This window comes from Lactuca saligna, chromosome 8 (assembly GCF_052625555.1).
Source record: "Lactuca saligna cultivar CGN05327 chromosome 8, ASM5262555v1, whole genome shotgun sequence".
Lineage (NCBI taxonomy): Eukaryota > Viridiplantae > Streptophyta > Magnoliopsida > Asterales > Asteraceae > Lactuca > Lactuca saligna.
The window spans coordinates 192,094,125-192,104,779 of record NC_136424.1 but is presented as its reverse complement, the minus strand read 5'-3'; positions in this window follow the sequence as shown (position 1 = coordinate 192,104,779).

Genomic DNA, 10,655 nt, shown 5'->3' with positions numbered 1-10,655 from the left:
TTGGACGAGGGATTACGGATATAGGCCTGTAGATATGAAATAATGTAGTAAGGCTTATATTGTACTGTTTATACTTTTGATCTGTACGAACATGACATCCCGAGTCTTTTAATGAAATACATTTCTATGGAAATGCTTTTGATAAATCTTTATCATATTATTGTTTTGGGACAAATTCCGCAACCCTTTTATTAAAAGATAACTCTGATTTTGAAATAAAGTATAAACAAAACCGGTCTTTTATGGCCGTGATTTTGGGGATGTCACACATATGAGCTCCATTTTCGACGTTCTTTACATCAACATGTAGGTAAAAATAAGATATACAACTTTTATTTTGACTTCGTCGGCTAATTCTCGACCGATCTTAAATTTAACAGTACGAGAAGATTAGCCTGTTAAATTACCATGAAAAATTCGTAGCTCCTTAATATAGACTCCGTTTTTGTCTTTCTTTTTACCATTAAGTTCCTATTAATGAGATATTCAACTCTCATTTAGGTCGTGTAAGCCAAAAAACCGCTCGAACTAAAATTCGAGTTTCGGGTCGTGCATTGTTAAGCTAAATCTTATAAATATTATAACTTCATCATACGAAGTCAGATTTGGGCGTTCTTTTTATGGATGCTCTCAGGTTAACATATTCTATGACTTTCATTTAGATCACTAAGGTTAAAATTCACTTTATCATAAATTCACTATTTACGTCTCCCCGGTGTCGTGTCGGTTCCTTCACATAACTTCGACGGGTCATAACTTCTTCGTTATAACTCAGATTTCGGGGCTCTTTATATGTACAAAAACCTTGAGACATATTCTAAAACTTGGTTAAGATTATTTATTCTAAATAATCTTTTGTCAAAAAGTCATTTTCGACCCCTATTATCTCTAAATTGACTAGCCCGTATCTACGGACTTTACATTATCATAGTCATCATTGTTGATACTATTGTTACATGGATTTATGTAAAATACATGTTAGTAGGTTTTCTTTCTATTTTCATTCCTAAGGATTTATCCTAAGGACCATCTTAATCATCATTGCTGACAATACTATTATAGTAATTTTTCTACAATACGTGTTAGTAGGAAGTAGAGTACATCATATGGAAACAAAGTCTCTCACCTACAAGAATGGTACAATAGTACCATTACTAAAGTCATGAGATCCTATTATTGCCTACATATTTCATCACACTATGGCATATTATCTTTCATAGTACTATGACATCTTTCACTACCCTGTGTTACCCAAAGTATTTTATTTATAAAGTACATATTCGATATATACCATATAAAGTTTATCTTTATAATGTTTCATCTAACATAGAACATTTTTGCACACAAGCACATATAACAATCAATTATCTAAATACTTTTGTATCTATGTGTAAGATGAAAGTAACTATGCACTCACTTGATAAAAGTGGATGCTTGAAATTTGGGCAGAACTTCGCATCGGTTCTTTATCTTTTATTCTAACATGACCTAGGCTCACATTACTAAGTCTTAGTCTTACATTCCTGGCGACTAATGATAGTCTAGATTCCTCACTAAACCCAATGTCCATATCAAGATATATCGAGTAAGGAACAACTAGGTAGGATCATATCGGAGGTAGGGTCCATTTGGTATACAGAGTATACTATTTGGAAATCCCATTTTAAAAACTTCACTAAATCCAGCCTAGAAATCATCCCCGTAAGTTGATCGATCAGTATAATGATTTGGATATATTGGTAAATCTTATTTATAGGTTCATAATAACGACTTATGACTATAAATATAAGTTACACCAATAGAAAAAGAGTGTAGCTTAACTTACATAGGTTTTAGCAAAAACCAAGAAAAACATGCGTATAGAACTCCAAAACCAAAAGCTTCCATTAGCCTTGCTGGCTTATTTAACCTTCTAACACATGTTTTGAAAAATTTTGGTCCACCTCACTCCTTCTAAAAGTTTGCCACATGTCCAAATCTTAGAGATCCACATTGTAGATTTTTGTAGTGCCATGTCACCTTGGCTCTTGGAGGAGTGGGCGGCCAACTTGCCAAGTGGCGCACTTTGATGTTGCCACATCATCAATGCATGCATTTTCTTGCAAATCTTTGAAGGACCATAACTTTCGCACACGAGCTCTGTTTTTTATGTTCATTATATCCTTGAAATCCTCTCGACGATCTCTACAACTTCCATTAAGGTCTCAACATCTAATTCTTTCTTTAACAAAAATTCATGTTTAGACGGGTTTAGACTGTTAAAGTTCATGCAAAATTCATAAATTATTCATATGAACTCCATTTTTTACTGTCATTCTATCGATGAGATCATATTTATGAGATATTCAATTCTCGTTTACATTATTTCGGATAATGGTCAACATATTTGAATTCGATTTATGTGTTCACATTGTTGCGTTGAAACTTTGAAAAACCATAACTTCCTTTTACGAAGTTAGATTTTGATGTTCTCTATATGCACAATCTCGATTTAATGACTGCTATGACTTTTATTTAGATTACCTAATCTAAAAAGCAATTTATCAAAAATTCAATTTTAAGATACGCAGAGTCGTGTCGGTTTAATCATGATGCTTCAAAGAAGCATGACTTCTTCATACAAAGTTAGATTTCAGTGTTCTTTATATGTATGGAATCTTTGTCACATACACTACAACTTTGGTTAAGATTATTTATCCTAAATAATCTTCTATCAAAAAGTCATTTTTAACATTTATTATATCTAGATCATATAGCCTGAATCTATGGATGTTATGTATAGAAGATGGCATTCCGGACTTGTATGGTCATTACGAGCTCGTGGTGATGTAGTTTGGTCTCACCAATGCACAAGGGGGGTTCATGGATCTCATGAACCGAGTATGCATACTAATGATGGATCGGTTGGCAATTGTGTTTATTGATGATATTGTGGTCTACTCCAAGACCAGGAAGCAACACAAGGATTATTTACAAGAGGTATTGGAGACTTTTAAGAGGGAGAGGTTGTATGCCAAATTCTCCAAATGTGAGTTCTGGTTGCATGAGGAGCAATTCTAGAGGAACATCATCAACCAAAAGGGTATATTGGTCGATATGGCCAAGATTGAGGTCATGATGGGGTGGGAGGTTCCAATGACACCATCTGAGATTTGAAGTTTTCTAGGTCAGGCGGGTTATTATCAGAGGTTTATCCAGGATTTCACCAAGACCGTTGTACCACTGTCCTGCTTGACGAAGAAGAATGTCACTTTTCGATGGGGGTTTGATTAGCAATCAACTTTTGAGACATTAAGATAGAGTGAATGGTTGATTAAGACACTTGAAGATATGCTCAGGGTGTACGTGGTAGATTTTGGCTAAATTTGGGATACTTATCTTCCACTGGATGAGTTCTTATACAAAAATAGCTATCATGCAAATATTTATCGACCACCTTTCGAGATGTTGTTTAGAAGGAAGTGTAGGACTCTAGTTTGTTACTGTGAGGTTGGGCATCAGTTCATGGGGAGTATTGAGGCAGTACTCAAGACCACTAAGTTGATACAACAGGTGCATGATCGGTTGCAAATCATGAAAACTCAATAGAAGAGTTATGTTATCCGACGACGATCGGCCTTGAGTTCTGGGTGGGGGATTTTGTGCTTTTGAATGTATCAACTTGGAAAGGTGTCATCCGGTGTCAGAAGCGGGGAAAGCTAGGCACCTAGTTTATTGGTCCCTTCGGGATTATTGCTCGGGTGGGCAAGGTGGTATACCAACTAGATTTCTTGATGAGCTGAGTCAGATCCATAACACTTTCCAAGTCTCTCAGTTACAAAGGTGTTTATTCAACAATTTTGTGGTTATTACTCTGGATGACATTCATGTTGATGCATTCCTGAACTATATGGAGAAACAGATTATGATTCTCGATAGAAAGACAAAGACTATGTGCAACAAAGTGGTGACTTGGTAAAGGTGCACTGGTAACACCGGAAGGGCTCTGAGTGAACGTGCGAGCCTGAGTATGAGATGAGCGGGCATTATCCCATGTTATTTGAGGTAACGGACTTCGAGTATGAAGTCTGATTCAAGTGAGGAAGAATTGTAACATCCGCAACCTGAGATACATTTTAATCTATGAAAGTTTGACTTTTATAACTCTCCACAGCATGGTAAAGGATCTCCACGATATGGTGAGTCATTTTTAAGTCTCGAGTGGATTTGAACTAGCACGACATGGTAGGTATTGGCCACGACGTGGGCCCCGACGATGACTAAACCCAACTTTTCTAGGGTTTGTTCCCTATTTAAAGGAATGAGGAGCTAGGGTATGCTCATCCTCATCCTCCATCATTCCTCCGTTGTTAAAGCCCTTTTCTGCTCTTGGAAGTCTTTTGAAGGAAGAAGGAAGAGGAAGTGATGAAGATTCAGCATGCAAGAATTCATTCTTCATCCTGACACTCTTCTAGACCTTTTTAAGAGTCCAAGGCTCGATTATTATGATAATAGGTTGCTATATCTTGATTTTTGTACCATAATCTTAATATTCTAATTAGTTGGAGTGGTGAAATCTCACAAAGTTTGCAAATTTATGAATCTTTGGATCTGTTGGTATGATTATTGTTTTGGATCTAAAGTATAATTGAGTTTTTGCTCCATGCATGTGATCTTTATCAAAAACCTTTATTTTGAATCTTTAGGGCTTCAAGACATGCATTGGACATGCATGTCCATAAAGAACCGACCTTCATGATGGTTTTGATATTAGAAACCCTTCTGGAGTAAATGAACTAAGGATTTGAATCCATGTCTTAATTAGCCTCTTTGGAACCTAGGATTTGAGATTTTGACCCTTTTAGGTGGTCTTAATAGATAAAGTTAGAAACTATATCCTTCTAGATCATGTTTCAGACCAAATATGAGATTTGGAGCACTGTGAATTGAAGAAAACGGCTTAACCCACTAAGTTGTTGGAAACCTAGTGCCCACGACATGGCGACTGGGAAAATTTCGACTGTCTGGAAGTATGAGGGCCATGGCGTGGCAGTTGACTAAAGTCAACATTGACTGTTGACTTTGACCATTGACTTTTGTCTTGAGTTGAATTTTAGTCAAACACCTAGTTTTGGAAGAAGAGTTAAGGCTTTAGCTAGTTTGGTTGTATAGGTGGAGCATAGCATCAATATTCTGGAAGTGAGAGCAGTAGCAATTGAGCATTGGTTGAGAGGTGAGTCCTCTCTTCGTACTTGTGGGTCAATGACACCAATGTCAGTCCACTGGATCATGCTATGTAGGATGCTAGCTGTCTTTGTCACTCTTACATGTATGATTAGGTTGAAAGAAACCCCAGGGTTAGGCTCATGTATGTATGATTAGGTTGAAACATACCCCAGGTTGGCCCGGTGATTGTATGTTGGGTTGGAATATACCCTAGAGCTGGACCCAATTATATGCATAGTATGTGGTACTTTGGGTAACTTACTAAGCTTTATGCTTATAGTTTATGTTTATGGTTTCAGGTACTTTCGGTACGAAAAGGAAGGGCCAGCATGACGTGTCACATCCAAAAAATTTACGCCAAATTAAACTTTTTCAATCATAAATAAAACCAAATAGTATTTGTTTACAAAATGTTTTCAAATCATTATTCATCAGAGTGTCCCAATAACTAGATCAAAAGGATGAGGAGCGGTACGGTCACGCCTTCGCCTTGCCATGATCTCTTGACGTAGCTGAAACAATAGAATGAAAACTGTCAGCCCAAGGGCTTAGTGAGCTACCCCCAAAATACCAATACCACCCTGATAACACCATATCAGTAACAAATAATCAATAACATGCATACTGGGCCATTGGCCTGACTGGACCGCCCTGCAGGGCCTACAGTCTATCTGATCCTATCCCGAGCCTTCGGTGTGACTGGACCGCCACGTGGGCCTACATTCTCCCCGGACCGCTCATAGGGTATGTTGGCCTTCAACACAAAGTAGGACCGCCTCAACCCAACCAGCAAGCAAATAAATAAGTGCGCATAAATTATCATATACTGGCATATCCAAAATCAAACATATCTATCTCACTGATTATCAATCATAGAAATTTCTCGTAACTAGAGCACCGACCTATCAGGTCACTAATATACCAATCCCTACGGATCATAAGAGCATAATATATTGTCTATCCTGATTCTGATTTAACAGATCATAACCACATGTAGCACACCATAGCAATAACAACTTAAGGGCCATCATTGGTGTGATAGACCCTATTGATATAGTAAGGATAACTCACCTTGCAGATGTCGACTTGGTAGACGAACTCTAACTCTCGGATCACTGTCAAAAACTCCACCACCTATTACCATAATATAATTATACCCATAAGTTCCCAACCTTACAAGGTACCCCAAAAGCAACCTAATCAAACCCTGGTCAAAATCAAAGTCATCAGTCAAGGTCAACAATACATGTTGACCCTAACTCTCTGATTACCCTCGGCTACTCGCCGAGTTTCTTGAAGTACTAGCCCACTCGCCGAGTCACATAGTGACTCGTCGAGTTCCATTGGTTTATGATTGAACTCTAAGGCCACTCGTCGAGTTTCCTTCTTGCAACTTGACGGTTACACATTCATACATAAATTGGGGAATCCTCAACTGACTCGCCGAGTTGTTCATACAACTCGTCGAGTTCTATGGCAATCTTCATCGGACTCGCCGAGTTGTTTATCCAACTCGTCAAGTCCAGGCCTATCTTCATATGACTCACCGAGTCGACCTTGCGACTCGCCGAGTTCCTTTAGTCCTTAAGCCATACAGACTCTTTTAAGCCATGCAGTGGCTCCAAATTTCAGATCCATGCTTCTAAGTCGTGCATTTCATGTAAAGTTGCAAACTTTACGTGCATACATGGCTAAAAAGGCTCTTAATGTCAAATCCAAGATCACAATGGGGGTTTCATACTCAAGGATGCTTGATACATGACCAAGCTTGGAGTTTTATGACTCTAGAACCCAAGGAGGGTCCAGATATGAAGTTACAACTTCAGATCTAGCTCATATCCCACACTATCATCTCAATAAAACCATAAAAACCCTAAATCTCAACCAAATGAGGTCTAGAAGGAAAATGTAGTAAAGGTGATGACTTGATACCTCCAAATGATGCTAACTGAGGTAGATTTCCGATTCCCATGCCTTCCTTGCTCCTAGACTCTTGCCCTTCAAGTTCTTCCTTTCCAAAGCTTAAGACACACAAGGATGAAGCACCACATGAATTAGGGTTTTCTGAAGTCTCAAGGACTATAAAAAGGCCAAATGAGGCTTATGCTTCCTTAAAAAGGGTGCAAAACCCCGGGATCGAGGATTTCTTCTGCCAGCTCTTACTCGTCGATTTCTTCATGGACTCAATGAGTAGGCCACTAAACATGCGATCCCACCCCGCTGGTACTCGACAAGTAGGGCAACCAAATCGTTGAGTAGATCTTAAAACCAAATAAACTTTCATTTAAATCAATACATGAGAATTGAGGTGTTACAATTCTCCCCTACTTGAACTACACTTCGCCCTTGAGGTCTGTTGGAGTAAACAATGATGGGTAATGTTTGCGCATCTCCGCCTACGGCTCCCAAGTCCACCCGGATCCCCTCCGATGCTCCCACTGCACCTTCACCAAAGGTATTTCTTTGTTCCGTAAAATCTTCTTCTTCTCCAATATGGCCACAGGCCTCTCCACAAAATTCAGGCACTCATCGACCCGAATATCATCCAGCAATACTACCGCCTCCTGGTCCATAATTGTCACACCCCAAAACCATTGAACAGCGGAAATGTTCTGGAGCGGAGGACGTCATGTACAATATCACAACAATGAAAAGTAGTAAACAAGCAACAACATCATCCATTGCATTAATAATATAATTATTATACAAGTGTATTCTATCAAATTTTGATAAACACTAAAGCATAAATCAAAATGAAAGATGAGTCTTGAACGAGCTCCATCTTCTCTAAACCTTGCATCGGTACCTCTCTATGTTTGACCTGAGGATACAAGTTATTTTGAAAGAGAGTATCAGCTTTGAAGCTGGTGAGATCATAAGTATTTTAGTGTCTTAATTTGTATGTAAGAATTTGTATGTATAAGAATTGTAAGTATTGAAAATGTATGTAAAACAACTGTAAACGTTTGAAAAACTCTAGAAATCCCTATGATTCCTACTATTATAACAGGGAGTCTTCTACCAAGACTTAACTGATCTATATGTAGCCTTCTACCAAGGCATCTAGTGTCTGTGTGTGTCTCTTGTAAGAGTGTGTATTTTCCCAAGTATGACTATCATTAACCAAAAATATAGTTTCTACATTACCGTGCGTCGTGTGAATGTTCACGAAGTGAATGTAATGGAAAAATGAAATAGTACTATGGTGTAGTGTCGAACTACAACCGTACTAATTACCTTAAGTCTAGGGTAATCTCGTAAGTACTGCAGTATTTGTAATAAGTGACTGCCTCTGTACTCCTATTGACTTATTTGAGGGATAAGGCATAATTTGATGGCTAGATCCCAGGCTAAACGCTCCCTTGTCAAAGGGATTTTGAGACTTTACACGCCCATGCATGTATGCATGCCGTGAACATCCAAATTACTATGATCATGTATACCCGATATAACTATCACAATGCGTTGCGATTCATCGGTGTAGTTAGATCCTGAATTTGTTCTATGCTATAACACCTAGTGATGTCTGTCCTATCAAAGTATATGTAACCGCACTCATGTAAACGTATATATGTAAACGTACTCATGTAAGCGTAATCATGTAAAACATATCTATGTAATAGTATAGTAATGTACTATAATGTTCTGCGTGTCCTAGCTGTAACGTGTGTTCTCTCTCTATCTAGCATGTATAGTAATGTACTGTATGTACTAGCTGTAATGTATGTTCTCTCTATCTAGCAAGTATTAACTCATGAATGAACTGACTCATTGTATGATATCACGTTCTAGTAATAGTCCTAGTATCTTCCTAATATGGTAGCTTACTAGTAATACAACTGGTATGTATGAACATGGGTGTATACCCTTGCTACCCGAGGATATTGAATGAACTGGAAGAACCTTTATGACTATATATGTACACATGATATATGGCTAATATTTAAACGACCTTCGGACGGGTACCCGATATCCCACCAGACCACATCTCAAGCGCGAAAAGGAAATAGGGTGGATAGCCTTCCTAAGTCTTTTAAACATTCCTTATATAAATATACATATATAGGCATGCAATTTATAATATAAAAGCATAAAGTAAGTTTTGTAAAACCTTTGACCATAATTATTATCTAATAAAGGATTGACTTGATGTCAATCTAGAAAACGGTTTGAAGGCATGGGTTTGATAAAACAGTTTAATATAAAGAAACATTTTTTTGAAACACAATTGTAAATGAGTTTGAAATGAAACATACAGAGTAAAATGTTCAGTGTAATAAGAAGTTTTAAACATATAAAGTGTTTATGAAAAAACATTTGAAGTAAACTGTTTGGTAAAACGGCTAATGAGTAGCCAATCATTTGAATGCTGCTTAATAATCATATGTGATTGATATAGTAACTAGCATGATTCTACTTGTATCCCCCCCCCCCCCCCATAAAACATTTGAAAACAATTAAAACGTTGATTAAGGGGTATGAACTCACCTTTTGTGGGTGATACGGATGAACTGAAGAGGTAGGACTGCTAGGTGTCAAATGAGGACTTTAAACACACACAATGGTCCTAATTACATATGAAGACATATGTATATAAACAATTAGTGATTATAACATTAATTAAACATGTATAAAGATCCTAATGCGAGGAAAACAATTTTGGTCAAGTGCTAGGAGGCTAATGGGTTGCAACAAAGGAGTGCAAGACCTCTTATGGGAGTTTATGGTCAAAAGACCATATGTGTTGGAGTTTACGGCCCAGGGGAGTAAACTCCTGGCCGTAAACTCTTTATAGGGCCCCTAAATGAAGCTTAACATTATTACAACTCAAGTGGTGAAGTGCTTCAAGGCTTAAACAAGTGTTTGGGTGGGTTTATGGCCTTAAAATGGCCATGCTTGATGTTAACGGCCCTGGGACCACTCCCCCGTGAGTTTACAGCTGTAAACTCGTGGTAAGGAGTACCATTTGATGTTTTGAGGTTCCGAACACTTCAAGGATAGGATCTATGTTGGGTTCTTGGCATAAGGAAAGAGTTAGGGTGTCATTTGTCCCATTTATAGGGGTTTACGGCCCAAGAACTTGTCTTGGCCGTAAACTCCTTTATCCTTGTGATTCCTTATGTTTTCTAGTCTATAAACACTTTAGGGTACATGTCTAAATTAGTCTCTTGCCTTAAGGAAGGTTTTTAGGGCATTTTGGCACATAAATATGGAGTTCACGGCCCAAGAACTTCCTTGGTCGTTAACTCACTTTCACCCTTGATTCTTAATTGTTTTGTGGTCTAAAACATGTAATGGTAGCTTCTAGGTTCATTTCCAAGGCTTTGAGGGACATTGGGCACACTTTGGCCCTTAAAAAGGAGTTTACTCTCCAAGTGTTCTTGGGCGGTAAACTACCAAATCTTGGGGTTTTGATCCAATTTTGATGTTATAAAACACAATCTAAGCTA